The following is a 9,984-nucleotide window of genomic DNA, read 5'->3' as shown; positions in this document are numbered from 1 at the left end:
GAGAAGATTGGTTGTCCTATTAAAAGAGATGATTAAAATCCCATAGTCAATGTAGTTTTTAATTTAAATGTGACGTACTCTTTTTCTCATCAATGAAGGATTTGATGTTTTCATTTCTGATCCCCATATTTCCTTCACTGATAATTTGTTTTTTTAGTTACATAAGGCTTATGATTCCCCAACATCCAACTATCATAATTAACTAATTGATTTCATCTTCATTCCATTCATATTTAATGCATACTCATAGAAATTTTATTTATTTATTTTAAAAAAACTAAAAAAATCAATAAAGTTGTTTACCCAACAACCTTATCGGGCTCACGCAAACTCCAAGATCATGGAAAAACTTGAGCAAAACCAAAAAGTGATGTGAATGGATGTTAACCAATTGAAGGACAAGCTTGATCAAATCCTAGAAGCTATACATACTTTGTCAAGGAAGGAGAATACATATGGGAATCCTCCAACTGCAAATGAAGAACACCAAACCACTCCTTCTCACCCACCAGACATTACCTCGACTACCCAACAGTTTCGTACAGCAGCTATGCAATTTCCTATGTGTGGTCTCCGACCTGGTTATACTCCACCTTTAGTCATCAAACCCATGTATAACAACCCAAACCACACAACTATCAACCCCAAAAATATAAACCAATCACAAATCCCATCTCCTCTGGGTTACTTGTCACCCCAAAACACTATACCTTCAAAAAATATTCCATATAGTGCAACCCAAGTACCCCTTTTTGATGCTAACGGGAATTGACAACAACCTCACGTTGGTGATGATACACTATCTAAAGAGAAATTCCATGTTTTAGAAGAGCGAAAAAAAGAAATTGAGGGGAATAATGTATATGGTCTCGAACCTTTTGATATGTGTTTGGTTGCCGATGTGATTATCCCTTCAAAGTTCAAGGTTTCTGAGTTTGAAAAATACAAAGGCGCAACATGTCCTAAAAAGCATTTGACTATGTATTGTAGAAAAATGGCTTCTCATGCTCATAACGACAAACTTCTCATTCACTTTTTCCAAGACAGTTTGAGTGGGGCGTTGTTAAGTTGGTATATGCATCTCGAGCAAAATTAAATTTGTTCATGGAAAGACTTGGCTGATACCTTCTTGAATCAATACAGGTACAACATTGTAATGGCCCTTAATAGGATGCAATTGCAAAATTCATTGCAAAGGAAAATGAAACATTCAAAGAATATGCACAACAGTGGAGATAAAGGGAATCACAAGTAGAACCTCCTTTATGTGAAAGAGAAATGGTTGGCATGTTTATGGATACTCTCCAGTCGCCTTTTTATGATAAGATGATTGAGAGTATGTCATCAAAATTTTCTTACATGGTCATGATAGGAGAAAGAATAGAAAGTGGGATGAGGAATGACAAGATCGTATGTGCAATAAGTGGCATGAAGAGACCCCATACGACATTCACAAAAAAGAAAGAAGGGGATGATAATGTTGTAATGGTAAACCCAAGAGTATTCCCCAACCAAACCAATGGAATCAAAATCCAAACCTGAATCAATACAAACCACCAGTCAATCAAGAAAAGAAGATAACCCATTTAGACCCAATTTCCATGACATACAACCAATTGTTGCCTCACCTACTGCAGAATTCAATGGTAGTCTTGAGACCAATGAAACCTTTGGAACCACCATTCCCAAAATGGTATAACCCAAACGCCAAATGTGAATACCATGCAGGAGTTGTAGGGCATTCCATCGAAGATTGTCAAGCCCTAAAATCTAAGGTGCAAGAACTAATTAATGCAAAATGGCTTCCCTTCAAGGAAGACGGTCCCAATGTAGGGAGTAATTCCTTACCATGCCACAAGGATACCTTTGTCAATGTCATTGGAAGAGAAGGAAAAATAAAGGATTTGGAAGATAAGGTGAAGAGTAACAATGGGGTTATCCTTCTGACTGGTTACGAGAATGAGAAAGGAAAAATGAGTGAATGATTGAAAAAATTTCCTGGAAGAATAAAAAGGCAGGAAAAGAAGAAAATTCTCCTTGGACATTCCCTATATTAACATTTTGTCCATTCCTATTTCATTTAAAATTTGTTATTTCTAAGTTAATGTATTAATACTTTGACTATCCCTTTATTTTTAGCATATTTTTATTAAATTGATTATTACAAATATTATATCATTAAAGAGTAATTTTAAACAAGTGGACTCTTAATGAAAATTTGAATCTTGTTATATGTGTCAAATCAGTGGGAGTGTATATTATATCATTACAATATTTTCTAAATTAGTGGTTTCTAATGATAATTTGAATCTCTTGTATATAAATCATATTAGTGGAATTACATGTATACACAAGTTATAAATACTTAAAAGTTATCATTCTTATATTGTCATATACCCTTACGTGCATTATGAATTATTAAAATCAAGTCTCATTTTTTATATATATATATATATATATATCTTAGTAAACACCATAATTTGGTACTTAAGTCACTGAAAAATGCAAAAGAATTCTTTAGCAAACAATTATATCGTGTTTCTCTTTAGTTATGTACCAAAATTACATATTTTGTGAGATCACAAAATACAAATACAAGTATAATATCAATACCTCTATCAGTGTGACATTGTGTTTTGAAGTTACTTATAGATATAATATTCTTACAGATACGTGGATATTCTATGACATTTATGAAAATTAAAAACTCATTGGTAAAACCACTAACCCAAGACTTATGAGTGTAAATCATATTATTTTGATTAAGTTTGATGGTATTTTGAGTTAGTGGGGGTTTATTTTAGCATTTTCAAATGCTTGGGTCATTCTAAAGTCACCATTCTTATATAAAATTTAAGCATTTGACATGTATCATTTGTTTTCCCTATCAAATTGAATTTCTGCAACCCTAAAACTTATTTCTATTGGATGACAAGTGTTTTGACCATAATTGAAAGTCTAGTATTGAAAATCATATTATTTTAATAATTGATTATTGTCGTCCAAGTGGAAGATTGTTAGGTTAATTATTTAATTAATCAATTATGGATCGATAATAATCAATTATTTAAAATTATTATCAATTAATTACGGTTAATTAGTTTTAAGTATGAATTATTTGTTGGACTTTTCGTGTTGAAAGGTATGTGATGGGTTAAACCATTATATCAAGTCTAATGAAAGGTCTCTGCCATTAGTCGTTTTTAATTGTTATCCCATTAGACTAGCGTTTTAATTTGGGTTTTCGTCGCATTGTGATTGAAGGAGACTCATCATTGTTGTCAAAACTATAAATCCCTCTTCTTTAAACAACTCCCATTTGGGCTCCACTCTTGTGGATTGTGGCAATTTGCTTTCCTTATTTCCTTCATATGGAATGGCTCAAGTAAAAAGAAGTGATAATGCCTCTCCTCACAATTTAGTCAAGTTTACTTTAATTTTGGAAGACAATATTTAGGTTGAGGAATTTCCGTATTATATTCACATTTTTATTGCAATTGATTTTGTTGACAAATGCATTTTCTCTTTGTAAAAAAAAAATATAAATTTTTTAAAAATATTTGGCTAAAATATCAAATAAAAGTAGAGGGTGATTCTCATTTAAGTCAAAATTGCAATCAAGACAACAATAATATTACAAATTTGAAATGGAATGCTAAATGTATTCATAGTTTCACATCTAACTACTAAAATATGATTAACTACTTAGACTTCTTTTTAGTAAAAAAACTCTTTTAAAGAATTGAAAGAAATAAAAAAGACTTCTTTTTACTAAAAACAAAAAACAAAAGACTTAGAAAACTGAAATACAAGCCACATAGGTAATATATCTCACAATTTTTTTCTACACTTCAAGTTTGAAAAAGTAGAAATGAAATTTCATTTTACAAAGTTATTATTTTTAATTTTATAATGATGTTAATTACATTTTTTTACTCAACAGAACCATTATTGACAACTTGTTAATATTCTTTAAATAATGATTCTTTAATTATTTAAAATTTGTGTTTATTTTATCACACTCTTAAAGTAAAGAATTTTCATATAGATAATAAAAATGTTAGGTAATAAAAATGCATATTCAAAAATAATAAAAATATTTCTTTCGATATTTTTATTGTTATAAATGGAGACAAATGTTTATTTTAAAAATTTCTTACTTCTTTGTAAATGAATAAAATTAATATAAATTTAAAAAATAAAAAGAAAAAGGATTTAATTCATGTACATTGTTAATGTAAAGATTTTTTTTTTTATTATCAATCAATCAGAATCATTAGATCATTAAAGATATTTGTCTCTTATCATAACTACTTTAAAAGTCATGTCCATGAGATGTTGTGATGTGTTGACAGTGTAAACTTTTTTTACAGATAATATATGACAATTAAACTTTAATAGAAATTATTTATACAAAGTAAACGATCCTTTATATTTTTTGTTTCATTAAGAGATTAGTTTCTATACAACAAAACTTTTTAACATATAGAAATCAAATATTATTTTTAGAATAAGTATATCCCCAACATTGAACTAGGAGACATCACTTTTACTCAAAAAAAATTCGCTCTGATAAGAAAAATGTTAACAAGAATGGAGAAGAAATTTCTAACCCAGATTTAGTAGATTTTGAAGAATCATAAACCATTCTGGAATCTAAAATTCAAACTACAAAATATCATACAAATATTATTCATGAGGTATTTAGTTCCATCTTAGAGTCATCATGAATATCTAAATATGTATTAGTTCTTTGAGTGTTGTTGGAGACATTGCTGAATTTTTTTAAAGATAAAGACAGTAGTGAAATAAATCATACGAAGTTTGAAGAAGAGATGAAAACTAGTAGTTGTTCTTAGAGATTTTTTTGGCATTTTTTTTGGTTAAGTTTAAGTCATTTAATTTTTGTTTTTCTTTTTAATAAATTTTTACTTAACGAAATATTTTTTTGAAAGATGTGTGTTCAATTTCTTGAAATTTTAAAATTTTTTTATTTTATTCAAAAAATTTCAAGATGTAAAACACACCAAAAATTGAATTATTTTAGAATTTAATTTTCACCATCAATGTAAATTTATATCACAAGTAATTATGTGTATGAATTTAAAAATATTTATGATAAAAGTCAAATATTTTTAATGATTTTATAATTGTTATTAATTAATAACATAATTTTTTTTCTTACTGTGTAGATAAATCACTTGCCAATGAGACCAAAAGTTATTCCCTCCATTCCACCATCAAGAACCCAATTAATTATTTTACATAGAATAAGAAAATTATATACTAGTATAATATATTCATCGTTGTCATTAATGTAAATTGAATAAAAATAAAATACACTATCAAAAATACAAATATATCTTGATTTAGTTTTTTTTTGTTACATCATTATTTGAGGATAAATAAGTAAATTTAAGAATAAATAAATAACTATAAAAAAAATAAATGTAACTATATTTTATTTTGTAAAAAAAATATAATTATCTTAGTAAGAAAGAAATAACTATCTTCTCACAAAAATAACTAAAACCAATAAAAGGAACAACTATTAAAAAATATAAATTTATCCTCATTTAATTTTTTGTCACATTATTATTTTAGAGTAAACAAGTAAACTTAAGAAAAATAAATAAATAACTAAAAACAAATAGAACTGTATTTTTTTTACCCAAAAATATAACTACCTTAGAGAGAATTAAATAACTATTTTAAAAAATATCTACTATCAATATCAATATAAGAAAAGAAGTACTATAAAAAATATAAATATATTCTTATTTAGTTTTGTTTTCCACATTATTAATTGAGAGTAAATAAGTAAATTTAAAAAGTAACTAAATAAATAACTACCAAAAAATATAACTACATTTTTATTTTGACAAAAACGTAAAACTACTTTAGTAAAAAAGAAATAACAGTTTTATCAAAAAAATAACTACATAAAAGTCAATAAAAAAACAACTATAACAAAAAAATACAAACTTATCCTCATTTAATTTTTTATTACATCGTGATTTGAGAGTAAACAAGTAAATTTAAAGAAAAATAAATAAATAACTATAAAATAATAGAACTACATTTTCTTTTGACAAAAAAATATAATTACCTTAAACAGAAATAAATATCTATTTATCAACAAAATAACTTCCAAAAAATTAATATTATTCTCCTCATTTTTAATCATTGTTAAATTTTACAGGATAAAAATGACAATTTAATAAACTTGACTACAAGATTGTTTGAGAGGTGCAAATAAAGAGTTAGATGTACGAAAGCAAGAAAGGAACGAAGCTATTGAAGAAGCCTATATGTGGAAGCAGTTGTGGACAAAATCAGAAAGCTCTGAGAGGAACATAAAAGGAGTTTGAAGATTTAAAGAAACAACTTAAAGAGATGGTAGCCGAGTACAAGAGTTAAGTAAAAAATTAGAGGCAACACCAAAAAGAAATTGAAGAATTACTCTCAAAACACCAAGATGCCTTAAGAACGGAAATGGAGACTTCTAATGAGTTGAAGAATTACATTGATTACCAAGAAAAGATCTATAAAAACTTTAAGGATGAAACCATATATTGAGAGGATCGTTTTATAATGTTGCTAGATCAGTCGAAGAATCAAGAGATCTATAAAGAGCTGAAAGATGAAGGGAAGCATTGGAAATATTGTTTTTCAAAATTGGCAATGCTAGCTAATCAAGCAATCATAAAAATTCCAAAGCATGTAAGGGAAATTGATGCGATAATGCATTCGCTCAATACTCCAGTCAAAGTCTACAAGTTCGTTGAATATTGCAAAAATTTGATAGAAGAATTGGAGGAGAAGATTGGTTGTCCTATTAAAAGAGAAGATTAAAATCCCATAGTCAATGCAGTTTTTAATTTAAATGTGATATACTCTTTTTCTCATCAATGAAGGATTTGATGTTTTCATTTCTTATCCCCATATTTCCTTCATTGATAATTTGTTTTTTTTTTTTAGTTATATAAGACTTATGATTCCCCAACATCCAACTATCATAATTAACTAATTGATTTCATCTTCATTCCATTCATATTTAATGCATACTCATAGAAATTTTATTTATTTATTTTAAAAAAAACTAAAAAAATCAATAAAGTTGTTTCCCCAACAACCTTATCGGACTCACGCAAACTCCAAGATCATGGAAAAACTTGAGCAAAACAAAAAAGTGATGAGAGTGGATGTTAACCAATTGAAGGACAAGGTTGATCAAATCCTAGAAGTTATACATACTTTGTCAAGGAAGGAGAATACATATGGGAATCCTCCAACTGCAAATGAAGAACAACAAACCACTCCTTCTCACCCACCAGACTTTACCCCGACTACCCAACAGTTTCGTACAGCAGCTATGCAATTTCCTATGTACGGTCTCCAACCTGGTTATACTCCACCTTTAGTCATCAAACCCATGTACAACAACCCAAACCACGCAACTATCAACCCCAAAAACCTAAACCAATCACAAATCCCATCTCCTCTGGGTTACTTGTCACCCCAAAAAACTATACCTTCAGAAAATATTCCGTATAGTGCACCCCAAGTACCCCTTTTTGATGCTAACGAGAATTGACAACAACCTCACGTTGGTGATGATACACAATCTAAAGAGAAATTCCATGTTTTAGAAGAGCGAATAAAAGAAATTGAGGGGAATAATGTCTATGGTCTCAAAGCTTTTGATATGTGTTTGGTTGCCAATGTGATTATCGCTTCAAAGTTCAAGGTTTCTGAGTTTGAAAAATACAAAGGCCCCACATGTCTTAAAAATCATTTGACTATGTATTGTAGAAAAATGGCTTCTCATGCTCATAACGACAAACTTCTCATGCTCATAACGACAAACTTCTCATTCACTTTTTCCAAGACAGTTTGAGTGGGGCGTTGTTAAGTCCGTATATGCATCTCGAGCAAAATTAAATTTGTTCATGGAAAGACTTGGTTGATACCTTCTTGAATCAATACAGGTACAACATTGTAATGACCCTTAATAGGATGCAATTGCAAAATTCATTGCAAAGGACAATGAAACATTCAAAGAATATGCCCAACTATGGAGATAAGTGGCATCACAAGTAGAACCTCCTTTATCTGAAAGCGAAATGGTTGGTATGTTTATGGATACTCTTTAGTCGCCTTTTTATGATAAGATGATTGAGAGTATGTCATCAAACTTTTCTTACATGGTTATGATAGGAGAAAGAATAGAAAGTGGGATGAAGAATGACAAGAACGTATGTGCAATAAGTGGAATGAAGAGACCCCTAACGACATTCACAAAAGATAAAGAAGGGGATGATAACGTTGTAATGGTAAACCCAAGAGTATTCCCCAACCAAACCAATGGAATCAAAATCCAAACCTGAATCAATACAAACCACCAGTCAATCAAGAAAAGAAGATAACCCATTTAGACCCAATTTCCGTGACATACAACCAATTGTTGCCTCACCTACTCCAGAATTCAATGGTAGTCTTGAGACCAATGAAACCTTTGGAACCACCATTCCCAAAATGGTATAACCCAAACGCCAAATGTGAATACCATGCAGGAGTTGTGTGGCATTCCATCGAAGATTGCCAAGCCCTAAAATCTAAGGTGCAAGAACTAATTAATACAAAATGGCTTCCCTTCAAGAAAGACGGTCCCAATGTATGGAGTAATTCCTTACCGGGCCACAAGGATACCTTTGCCAATGTCATTGGAAGAGAATGAAAAATGGAGGATTTGGAAGAGAAGGTGAAGAGTAACAATGGGGTTATCCTTCTGACTGGTTACGAGAATGAGAAAGGAAAAATGAGTGAATGATTGAAAAAATTTCCTGGAAGAATAAAAAGGCAAGAAAAGAAGAAAAATCTCCTTGGACATTCCCTATATTAACTTTTTGTCCATTCCTATTTCATTTAAATTTTGTTATTTCTAAGTTAATATATTAATACTTTGACTATCCCTTTATTTTTTAGCATATTTTTATTAAATTGATTAGTACAAATATTATATCATTAAAGAGTAATTTTAAACAAGAGGACTCTTAATGAAAATTTGAATCTTGTTATATGTGTCAAATCAGTGGGAGTGTATATTATATCATTACAATATTTTCTAAATTAGTGGTTTCTAATGATAATCTGAATCTCTTGTATATAAATCATATTAGTAGAATTACATGTATACACAAGTTATAAATACTTACAAGTTATCATTTTTATATTGTCATATACCCTTACGTGCATTATGAATTATTAAAATCAAGTCTCATTTTAAATATATATATATATATATATATCTTAGTAAACACCATAATTTGGTACTTAAGTCACTGAAATTGTAAAAAGAGCACTGTTGTAGGGTCATATGACGTTTGCGCATAATGTTATAAGGCTTTTACAGCGCTTTTCAAAAAAGAGCTGTAATAGGTGGTTCAATTATTTCAAAGCGCATGTATTTTACAGCGCTTTTCAAAAAAGAGCTGTAATAGGTGGTTCAATTATTTCAAAGCGCATGTATTTTACAGCGCTTTTCAAAAAAGAGCTGTAATAGGTGGTTCAATTATTTCAAAGCGCATGTATTTTACAGCGCTTTTCAAAAAAGAGCTGTAATAGGTGGTTCAATTATTTCAAAGCGCATGTATTTTACAGCGCTTTTCAAAAAAGCGTTGTAACATGAAGCGCTTTCGCGTATTATTTTACAGGGCTTTTTACACAAGCGCTGTAAAATACATGCGCTTTAAAATAATTGAACCACCTATTACAGCTCTTTTTTGAAAAGCGCTGTAAAATGCATGCGCTTTCATTGAATTTAACTACATATTACAACGCTTTTAGTACAAGCGCTGTAAAATACATCTTTCAAATAATTATATACGTTGGGAACCCTCATATCCTCAACGTACTGTGCGGCCATCTACGTTGTCTTTGGTATTTTTAAATTTTTTTTTTATCAAATTAAAAATTCATACC

The sequence above is a fragment of the Cicer arietinum genome, chromosome 6 (assembly GCF_000331145.2).
Source record: "Cicer arietinum cultivar CDC Frontier isolate Library 1 chromosome 6, Cicar.CDCFrontier_v2.0, whole genome shotgun sequence".
Lineage (NCBI taxonomy): Eukaryota > Viridiplantae > Streptophyta > Magnoliopsida > Fabales > Fabaceae > Cicer > Cicer arietinum.
Note: the sequence above shows the minus strand (reverse complement) of the source record.